Source organism: Pectinophora gossypiella, chromosome 16 (assembly GCF_024362695.1).
Source record: "Pectinophora gossypiella chromosome 16, ilPecGoss1.1, whole genome shotgun sequence".
Lineage (NCBI taxonomy): Eukaryota > Metazoa > Arthropoda > Insecta > Lepidoptera > Gelechiidae > Pectinophora > Pectinophora gossypiella.
In genome coordinates this window covers 10887264-10898463 of record NC_065419.1, presented here as the reverse complement: position 1 = coordinate 10898463, position 11200 = coordinate 10887264, and positions in this window count along the sequence as shown.

The window sequence follows — 11200 nt, the reverse complement described above, 5'->3', positions numbered from 1 at the left end:
TGCTTCGGTAGGCACGTTAAGCCCTTGGTCCCGTTTACTACCTACTGATGTAAACTTGTATGTAATCGTTACATGAACCATGTCAGGGGCCTTTGGCGGCTCAATAATCACTCTGACACCAAGGTTGATGGGGTTGGTGCTCCACTTCACAACCCACACGATAGAAGAAGACGAAGATCTTTGGCTGGTCTTTTTTTTTCGTTTTGATGCATTCAGGATTTTTTCCGTCTAGATATACACCCGGACATTATTTTCGGCAGCATACATATTATTATGCCCTGTGTATAATTGTCAGAGCACGCGGGTGAGTCAGTCTGTGACGTAATACCATACTTGCACCTCAGATTCAATCACGTTACTTCAGGTGGGGACCTGGACAGGATATCTCTACTTCGGCCAACCTGGGGTTGGAGTCTTTTCGACTGGTTAATTATTACTTTTGGGTACTTAACCATGCTGTGTGTGTGTTAAAGAAAAGGTTAACGTTGTGTCGTATAGTGAAGTCAAGGAATTGGCTTTTGATAGACTGGAATGGAAAATGCTGCACCGACAGGAGCGTGGCTCTTGATGAAATTGATGATGATGAATCATGCTGTGCTCAAGAACTTACTAACTGTTCTAAGAATACTCAAGCACTTTCTATTTAAATCAAGACAACAACTAAAACAGTGTTGCAAGAGACCGGAATCTTTTTCCCTGACTTTTTTCTCTCCCACTTTTATTAACCCATGTTCATTCAAATTTCGCCCCACGGAAAACGGATAGAGGCAAAAACGTGCGTTAAATTTGCTTGCAACTTTGCCTGAACACATGATAATTTCATCAATTTCCTTATTCCTTGTGCACGTGCACGTAAATAAGTTGGTGGAATTGTATGAAATGAAATCAGGATATCACGGCCTCGAGTCAAACCCCTGGGGGTATGCCTGCTCGGAGTTATATAATGTAGATATGCAATTGAATGCAAAAATCCCGGAAAATGGGGAGCGCTGAGTTGAACAAATTTTTCCTTTCCTTCCTTATTCTTCTTCTATCGTGTGAGATGTTTGGTGGGTGACCAACCTCAGCAACTCTGGTGTTAGGGTCATTAAGGTCTCTAACATGTAGCATGACAACTACGTACTTATTATAAAAAAATAGTAACCGGGACCTGCGGCTTAACGTCTTACGTTCGGACAATCGGGTGATCACAGAGTGATTTTTACGATATGTCACCACCAGAATTCTAACCTCTGGCTCATGAGCCCAACACTCAACCGCAGGACCACGGAAGCCGTTGTCGAAACTTAGTTTACTTCTTAGTTTACTGTATGTACTTACCCTTACACAGCGTGAGTTTGGAAAGCCCTTTGTTACAAGATGAGGCAATTATAACATCTTAACTTGAAATTGGCATAGAAACGTTTTACCAATAATCGTTGTATAAAAGCAAAATATACATACATAAAGTGTCATGTTTATTGTCTCCAATCACGTGGCCCAGCTCCTTATTATTTCTACAATGGATCATCAACCTGTGCTCGTCTTCTGCTGAATATACGTCTCGCCTTTGGCACGCCACTGAGCTAGTTCCTCGGCTTTCCTTCTCCAGTCGCTGCCAGCCACCTTACGGTTGTCTTCTCTCCAGCTCAAGGACGTCCTATACTACGTTTTCCAAGACGCAGTCTTCACTAATACTTACTAACACTAGCATTATCCTGTTTTTCACAGGGTCTGCTAACCTAACCTGAAGATTTGACAGGTCCGGTTTTTTAAGAAGCAACTGCCTGTCTGACCTTCCAACCCGCGAAGGGAAAGCCAACCCAATACAGGTTAGCTCACTTACCTCCGAAAATGCATTTTTTGGGAATGTAAGTTTCCTCACGATGTTTTCCTTTACCGCAGAGCACATGATAATCATTTATGATCCAAACATGAATTCGAAAACAAATTCGACAATCATTGGTATAGACCTGTGCTGGATTCGAACTTGCGACCTTAGAGTGACAGGCAAGCGTTCTACCGACTCGGCTACCACGACTATAATATCCTATCCTATAAATAGTAATTACAATTAATATTCAACAATATAACATAATATTAATTCCCAAAAGATAGCCGCAAACACATAGGTACTTAGATACATTGTGTTTGATGACCGCCTGGTGTATTTATACAATTTTTATACAATGTGTGTGATAAGGGTAACGTTATTTTAGTTTATGCGTGGTCAGGCATAAAAAGCAAAGGCTTAAGCGGAATCCCATGCACGTGTTTTGTTCCACACACCCCGCAAAAACATGTTTGCCAAAAACGGGTTTTAGAAAGCATCGTGTCAGAGAATATATAATCTTTAATATAACTATCTCTCAAGTAATTGTAAGTACAGTCATGTACCCACTTAAGAAGCCTGTCACACTATCATATTTGACATTTAATGAGACTCACTGTTTAATTTGACAAAAAAGTTAATGTGACATGGTTTCAAGGTGTATATATTAGTACTCGTGATCGTACCTCTTTATGGGAAAGAAGAAAAAACCATAACACGTTCTCATTAATAATAAGGATTCACATAAAATATGTTCATCATGTTATATGGACGCAAAATTGACACAATAGTATTATAATATTTCTCCGACGGTTAGATAATACCATGCCCGGGTAGATAAGTAACAGACAGAGCATGTTTATTTTTAATCCCACCAAAATCAACTTACAAAACGACGTGCTTAGAAATATCTATTCGAATAAACTTTTTTCCCGGAGAATAGTGGAACTTTCATGATTGATTGTGATGATGAAATTCCCAAGTGGTAGGCAAAAATAGTCTTTATTGATTGCCTGTTCTAGGTCTTAATGTGGGATGAATGAAGTAGCCTCAAGCGTTGTGACTTGTGATTCCTTAATATATTTCCTTTTGAGTAGTCTGTTCCTATGTTGAATATTCGGCGACGAATAAGCCTAATAGGTAGATAGCTATTTTGTCCGTTGGGCTAAATGTCCGTTAATAAAATATACATTTGGGAGTTGAGTTTGGTCGCGTAAGTTTACCATAATGCGTTCTCGTTAAAGGACGTTTCACTGTTCTTGATCCCTAGATTAAGTACTTATTTGTAGCAGAAGAGGTATTTACTCATTTATTGAGGTATTTGAAGAGCTCGGTGGCGCAGCGGTAAACGTGTAAAAAAAATAAAATGTTCTGGCCAATAAATAAATGTTGCTATATAAGTACAGTATGACGTCGTATGGCTATTGGTCTAAGCCCTCGATAATTTGCGCAGAGTGCGGTGCGGTTGACGTGCCGCCAAGTGATTATAATTAAACTGGAATATATAAAAAAAACAAGTAAAATTAGCACAAAATGTCGTCGTTATATCAGGCTGCGCAAGATTTAAGACAAGGATTTATACTTTATTATTTATGAAAATTGTTTAACCGTCCCGCGTAGTGACACTAATTCTCACAACGATGAATGCTGAAAGTTTCAAGTTTCATGAGCACCTAAGACAAACTTGTGCCATTTTATCGAAAGTTAAATAAGGAAGGAATACGATTAATTAGACAATTTGAATCCTGCTTTTCAGCGTTAATAGTTCACGCAATCTATGATACCCTGATATTGGCTGAAATACACTATGTAATTTTGATACTGAAACTTTATCTGTTAACCTGCTGTTATAAGTAATATCTTATGAATAAAAATAAAATAATCTTTTCTTGTAACACTTTCACAAACATTTTAAGTCTTTTCATTCATTATAATATGATACACGTACTTATTTAGATCAAATCTTTCATAAAAATTGAATCCTCTCGCCACATGTTGACGAACCATCACTTTTTGAGAACAGCACGACTGATTTGGCTCATTTCCTATCTGTTGTGTACGTAAGGGCAAAGTTTGTATAAAATAATTTTTTTGGACAATCTATGAGTAATTTTGAATTATTGTACCCTTGCGAAGCACGGGCGAGTCGTTAGGTAGACAATATGTATTACGCATATTAAATCATGAGTACGAAAGTAAATCTCTCTGTTTATTACCTTTTCTCACGAGACGTGCGTACCGAGTGGAAGAGATAGTATGAGCGAACTGTTTTATAATTTACGAAGAAAAAATACAGAATCTTCTTAAGAAAAACAATGAGAGACATTTACATGCTGAAAAATAAATTAGACAGAACATAACATGTAAATAGACGGAAATCAAGAGATACAACAGGCGTATCTGGTACTATACCAGTCAAAATTACGAGATTTTCTTGTATATACTTTTTTATATTTAATTTAAAAAAGTTTACTGTTTGTCGCTATATATGTGCAGCGTTTATTAAAAATATTATTAATCAAATTCTTAGGCCAAAAAATCCTTAACCTGTCAAATCATCAGGGTAAGTGTTTACTTACCCAGTGTACACGGGATAAGGCTATGTGAAAAATATTAATGTACCTACAACCTATCTATTAGTAGACAAATAAAAATGCTGTGCCGTGTTTATCAAAACTTACAAGTCTACACGTTCACAAGCTACAAGTTACAAGTGTGTGTAAATTACGTTTATCAAAAAAGTAGGTTTGTGAAATATTTTTGTGACATAATTATTGACACTTGTAACATGTAATTTACATGTTTAGTTTTGATAAACACAATCTTGCAATAATGAAAATGTTTACAAGAATCTTATTGTAATACAATGCTTGTAAGTTTTGATAAACAGGGCGTTGGTTTTAAACTCGATCGCTTTAGTAATATGACTTGTCACAGGCATTTAGCGGTGCGTTTAGGACATATATGAAAAAGGATAGATAAGTCAGAGTAACTTCCATCACAATGACGTCATACTCGTGTCGTCTACACTTGCAATTACTTGCAAGTGACTTGCGTGTGTTACTGTGACTTACGAGTCACAGTAACTGAATAAACTTTCTTTCTTTCTTTCTTTCTTTCTAACTTACATCACAGTGACGTCATATCGCCTACACTGTTTCTGTCGTATCGCTTACACTCATAATTTCGTATCTTTCAACAAAAAAAGTCTTGAAATAATTTGCATTAAGAGAACAGTCAAAAACATTCCGTTTATAGCGTTTAATCTTTAATTTAGAAAAGGAAACTTTGAACGAAAAATTTCCAACAAGATTTGTCTAGTTAAAACTTTTAAAAACCAATTTCCTTAATGAAATCTTCAGCTTTTATTAAGTTTTGTTAAAATCATTCGAAATACGAAATGAGAGTTATTTCAATGCTTATCTTAATGTTGGCTATTTAGAATTCGAATTTCGAGTTGATTCGATTCGTTTGTGAACGAGGAATTAAATTAAGTGAAGATTGTCTTTGATGTAAATAAGCGAATTTCAATTAAGTACAAATTAATTCGTGACAAAGAATGTGTGTAGGAAAATATATGCTATGATGACAGGGAAAAAACATATTTTTATTTTCTTTGCCCTCCAGTAGGTAGTAGTCCTGTAGGCCCTAGGTACACGTGGATACATATTCACTGCGCTGCTTCACAAAAGATAACTAAAATCACAAAAGAGACAACAATATACATTAGCTCACGACCTCAGGTCACGATTTTATTCCCAGTTGGGCTAGGCAGAGATGCGACCATCACAAGATGAACAGGGGGGTTAAAGTGACTACTTTGAAGCAATTCATCTAAGAAAGCAAAATTGCTATTTGACATTTGTTTATATGCGCAAATGTATAATTTTGCAATTTGCAAAAAAATATTCCTTTCTTAGATGAATTGCTTCGATGTGGCCATTTTAACCCCCCTGAGTACCTTCGCTTCACCAGATCAGAAAGAAACAAAGAAAGAAAGAAAGTAAGGAATAAAAGAAAGAAAGGACACTCCATACAAAAATGTAATTCTTACCGCCTAACCCGTTAGTGCGAGCGAGACAGACCGTCCTTCTCACTCCTAAGCGGTTTCCAGCCATTTCAGACTTAAGCAAAATCCAGAGGGGGTAAGGTGAGCGCCTTATATGAGCTGGGGCGGGAGGGAGAGTAGCCGTTCTATATTTTTTTTGACGTGACTTATTGTAGATTTGCCGCAGGTGGCATTAACTACTTAGCCGGATAAATGGGGAGCGCTGAAGGCTCTCACCCGGTACAACGTTTAAGACAACAGGCCTGAGGGTGCCCAGTTGGGCGCGAACCTCGGCTCAGGGCGTCGTCTGAGAGGAAAAATATTTGAAAGAATTAATCGACCCTAGTGGATCGATAGCGATAAGCGCTGAATGAGGGAAATCGTCGACCACGCCGGCGGGGTCGGCGTCGGGGTCCTGAAGTGTTTGGTGTCGCGAGCTGATTGGCTGCCTCTGTGGCTAGCCGTTCTATACATAGTATTTATTACTCTTTAGATTTCGACCTGAGATTTCTGTTACATCAACGTAATAATGATATCTACTACTTAATTATAGTAACACTCTTATATTGACCCATGAGTTTTACTAAAAACTCAGAATCATCCACTTATATCTGGCTGAAACGATATCGTCTCTCAAAATTGACTTGAGTCTCGACTTAATTGACTTCAGGGAATTTAATTATTACGTGTAATTTATAACATTACGACAATAGACGCAAGGAAATGAGCAATTTCGAGTTTCAGGCACACGTACGTTGATAGCGATAAGGCGAATTTCGTACATCCTGTCAGTTTGTGAGTATGAATAAGGCCAGGCACGCACTACGAGTTTTTCGCCGCGCGGCAGAAAAAAGCAGCGGCATAATGTCGCACTGCAATTCTGTACAGTTTTAATTTTTTAAATTGTAACAGTTTTAAATTGTATTGCGCGCACTTGACGGCAGAGCCGCCGCAGCGGCACAGTATTACAGTGCGACATTATGCCGCTGCTCTTTTCTGCCGCGCGGCGAAAAACTCGTAGTGCGCGCCTGGCCTCCGGCGATTTTTACACGACGCGGATTCTGTTGCGGTAGTCTGCGCAGCGAGTGAGAATCGCTCCAATAGCTTTTTTCATGAGTACTTATCTGAAGTCGTGGGTAATTTGGAATGCTATTTTTCTCCTCCTCTAGCTTCGTCTTGGCCGCTTTATGACAAACTACTTCTTAAGGAAGAATATTCTTAACATTCTTAACATTATCAACTCGCTTTTACTCAAAAACACAGTCATGTCAATCACCTCCGATACTTTCAGCACTGGGCAAACTTCGAATAATCAAACCTGCTTCTGTATCCAATCCTTCTGAAGATTAGTCATTTTTTTACGGTATGATGATAATTTATTATTCAACCAATACAAAGAAGATTACAATTTGGTACACAGCTTAGCAATCGCTTGTCGTCTGCAATGGGATAACTGTGGGAAAACATCACCCTTATAACGTAGGTATTCAAACGTGTTTGGTTTAACTATCTCGCAATATTTTCAATGTCAAATGAGCTTACAATATTTAGAGAACATTCTAGTACAAGTTTTAACCATGGTGTTCTAATGAGATAAAGCCCCATACCATAGAATAAGGAATAATACTACGTATAGAACGGCAATTTTCCGCTCCCCACTAGCATCTGAGCTAGGTTTGCCTCACCCCCTCTCGAACATAGTTAAAACTTGAATCGTATGGCGTCAGACGTCACACACACAGATGCGCGTATACGATAACGTCAATGTGTGGTGTCTGTGTAAAGCGAGGTTGTTTGTATGAAGTGTCCGGGGTGTGTCCATACTTAACCTACAGTCATATTAAATTTGACACAAAACAGAAAAAAATTCATACATGCTCGAAACTTAAATTGTCGACACAATTTTCGACACGCTTTCACGACATTATACAAATTATTCTAAATGTAGGTACCATTTTTTACACAATAGCTACCCGTAACTAATTCACCCAGGCGAGAACGAAGATTAGTCCATTCTGGAATATGAAATAAAATGTCCTTTTCATAAGGTCCAAGGAGATTATCAACTAGCTGTCTTTTAAAAGTTAAAGGATTATGTTTAACTAACCGACACGAGGTAGAAGTTCACTCAAGTGGTGTGATGCGCCCTTTACATTCAAAGAAATCTTATTTTATTTTTACTTAGGTACCTACTGGTGCTGACAACTGTACACGCCATCTAATTTTATTTTAAGAAAGGGACGGGTATTCGACTTGGAAGTACATAATAATATGGGACGCACACATGTCATTTTAATGCAGAAATTTAAAAAAAAACCGTTCCAAAATTTTATTTTGGCCAATAACCTGACAGAATTAAGTTGACAGCACACGTCAAACAATATTTTATTCGCCCGGGTTCTTCACTGATTTTGAAATTAACAGTTGTCAATCATCTGTCCCTTTTCTTTTCGCCGGATAAGAAAATGACAGATATAATTTAAAATAAAATGAGGGTGTATCTGCAGGAATCGGGGCCATTGTCCACTAGATGATCTTATGTTGAAATGGTAGAATTTATTCCTGTTAAAATAAAATAAAAGATGATGAAATTTTGTGTCTTTTATAATATCATACTATTTATCTTTGTTAAAGATGACCTTACCTGCGGTCTTTGCCAAGCTGCAAACGACTACGAAAAACGATAGTGGAATAGAAGAAAATATACAGGGTGTTAGTGACATCGTAACGAAAACTTTGAGGGTTGATTCAGACCATGATTCTCAGTTGATATAAAGTGGAATTTTCCGTCGCAAAAGTATGGAACGGAAAATAATTAAAAAAAAAACAATAATTTCAGGAATTTTTGCGACAGGAAATTCCACTTGATATCCACTCAGAATCATGGTCTGAATCATCCCCTTCAGTATTCGTTACGGTGTCACTAGCACCCATACCTACTTGTATGGCTACCGTATGTACTTGTACGGGGTGTATGTGACATCGTAACGAATACTGAGAGGGATGATTTAGCTGATTATTCTGACTTTCCATCGCAAAAGTATAGGATTGAAAATAATTTGAAAAAATCTAAAAAAAAAACATGAATTTTGCGACGGAAAATTCCACTTGATATTATCTCAGAATCATGGTCTGAGTATTCGTTACGATGTCACTAACACCCTGTATAATATTTTCGAAAAACTATTTTAAGGCGCCATTTTTGCAAGATGGCGGTGCGAGCTGCAGACATACAAAACCAAATTTATAAACTGCCGGTAAACTTTCCAGAAAACTATATAATTACCGGGCTGGGTTGTTTATGGAAAAAAACTAAACGTAATATTTACGTGCCCATTTCACCACTCTTAGCCCATACCACAGATTACAAAATAGTTATACTTACTGTAGGTTATAAAAGAGACTGTGTCTGCAGCGTTCCGGTGTCGGATGCGGAAGTTTATAATGCACGTAACGGTGCACACAAACTCTAACATTACAAATATCCTGCTCCGGAACCGCTTCTGTGTACTTAAAGACACACTTTCCGGCGTAGTACTTAAATAAAAAAAATAGTAAAAGACAGTAAAATTCTCGATACACAATTATACTACTGCCATGACCTTAGTATCGGTTGAATTTTGAATTCCTACCATTCTTAATAAACTGAAAAATCGATTGAATAGATTTGTCATTTGTGCCACTTCTTCTTATCGTGTGGGGTATGACGTGGATTACCAACCTCATCAATCCTAGTGTCAGGGTTATTGTTGAGCCGCCAAAGGCCCCTGACATGGCTCATGTAACGACTACATACTTACATCAGTAAGTAGTAACCGGGACCAACAGCATAAAGTGCCTTCCGAAGCACGGATCATCTTACTGTCGGACAACCAGGTGATGTCCTAACCAAACTAGGGATCACAAAGTTATTTTTGTGATATGTCCCCACCGGGATTCGAACCCGGGGCCTCCGGATCGTGAGACCAACGCTCAACCACTAGACCAGAGAGGCCGTTGTGTCACTGACAGTAACGGCATAGAATAAGGAATAATAACTGTTAAAAGTCCGTGTTCTGATTATATTATATTAATAAATAAAATAAGTACTTTTGCATCTTATAAAAACTTGTTATTTGACTTTGGATGACGAGAACCTGTTTTAAGACCTAAATAGCATTTTATCGCTGCGAGTAAAGAATCGGATTGGCAGATAATCGACAGATGATTAAAAAGTAGGTAACTGGCGCCAGCGCAGCGCCACCATGGTATCACCGATAAAATATATTTATTCAGTTGGCCCATAGTGTTTTGTTGATTGTTTAAATAGTGATAGATACAAGCAAATTATGTTAATAAAATATTATCAAAAATATACTGCACAGGTGGGTCAAAAAGGCCACATCAAAGCAATTCATCTAAAAAAGCTATTTTGCTGACATTTGCGCATATAAAAGTAAATGCACAAGGCACACAAATGTCAAATAGCAATATTGTTTTTTAGATGAATTGCTCTGATGTGGCTCTTTTAAACCCCCAGATATTTAGAAGCGTATTACTATGATACATATGTTTACTATAATTACTTAGTACAACTAAGTTAGTAGCCTTTACTACTAAATTAATGTGGTTTTGTCCACCCCGAAGGAATTTCGAACATGTCTGTATAGCATAATTAGTATTCTTGATAATTAAGAACTTAAACGAAGTTCTTACCCTTTTTTGCTCACATACTTAAGATAAAATTGACAACCTACAATAATTATGCAAATGTAGGTATTATCGTGCTTATTTTTAGTTGAAATTTTCCTCTGACGTCAAAGCCTACATTATATTATCTGTAATGATCAATCTTGATCTAAATACATTGATTGAGGAATATACTCATATATTATGGGCTCTTGACCACAACGTCGTAAAGTTTTTGAGCCTGTGCCCAGCTGTGGGACGTATTATATGCTCTTTATGTTATTACATAGAGCAACACGGGCTTAATTATGGTTTAAAATGCAAATGGGTGTCCATGCTATTGACGTCAAGGAGTAAATGCAGTGACCTGTATCGTAAAATGTTACCAGACCATCGCTTACAATTAATTACATAATGCAAGATTGTTTTACAAGGCGAAAACAGGAGCATAGAATCTACCTAACATAAACATCCTATTATCCCACTGCTTGGCAGACAGGCCTCCCCTCTTCTTCTATCGTGTTGGTTGTGAGGGGGAACCTCATCAACCCTGGTGTCAGGGTAACTATTGAGCCGCCAAAGGCCCCTGACATGACTCATATAACGACTACGTACTTACATCAGTAAGTAGTAACCGGGACCAACGGCATAACGTGCCTTGCGAAGCACGGATC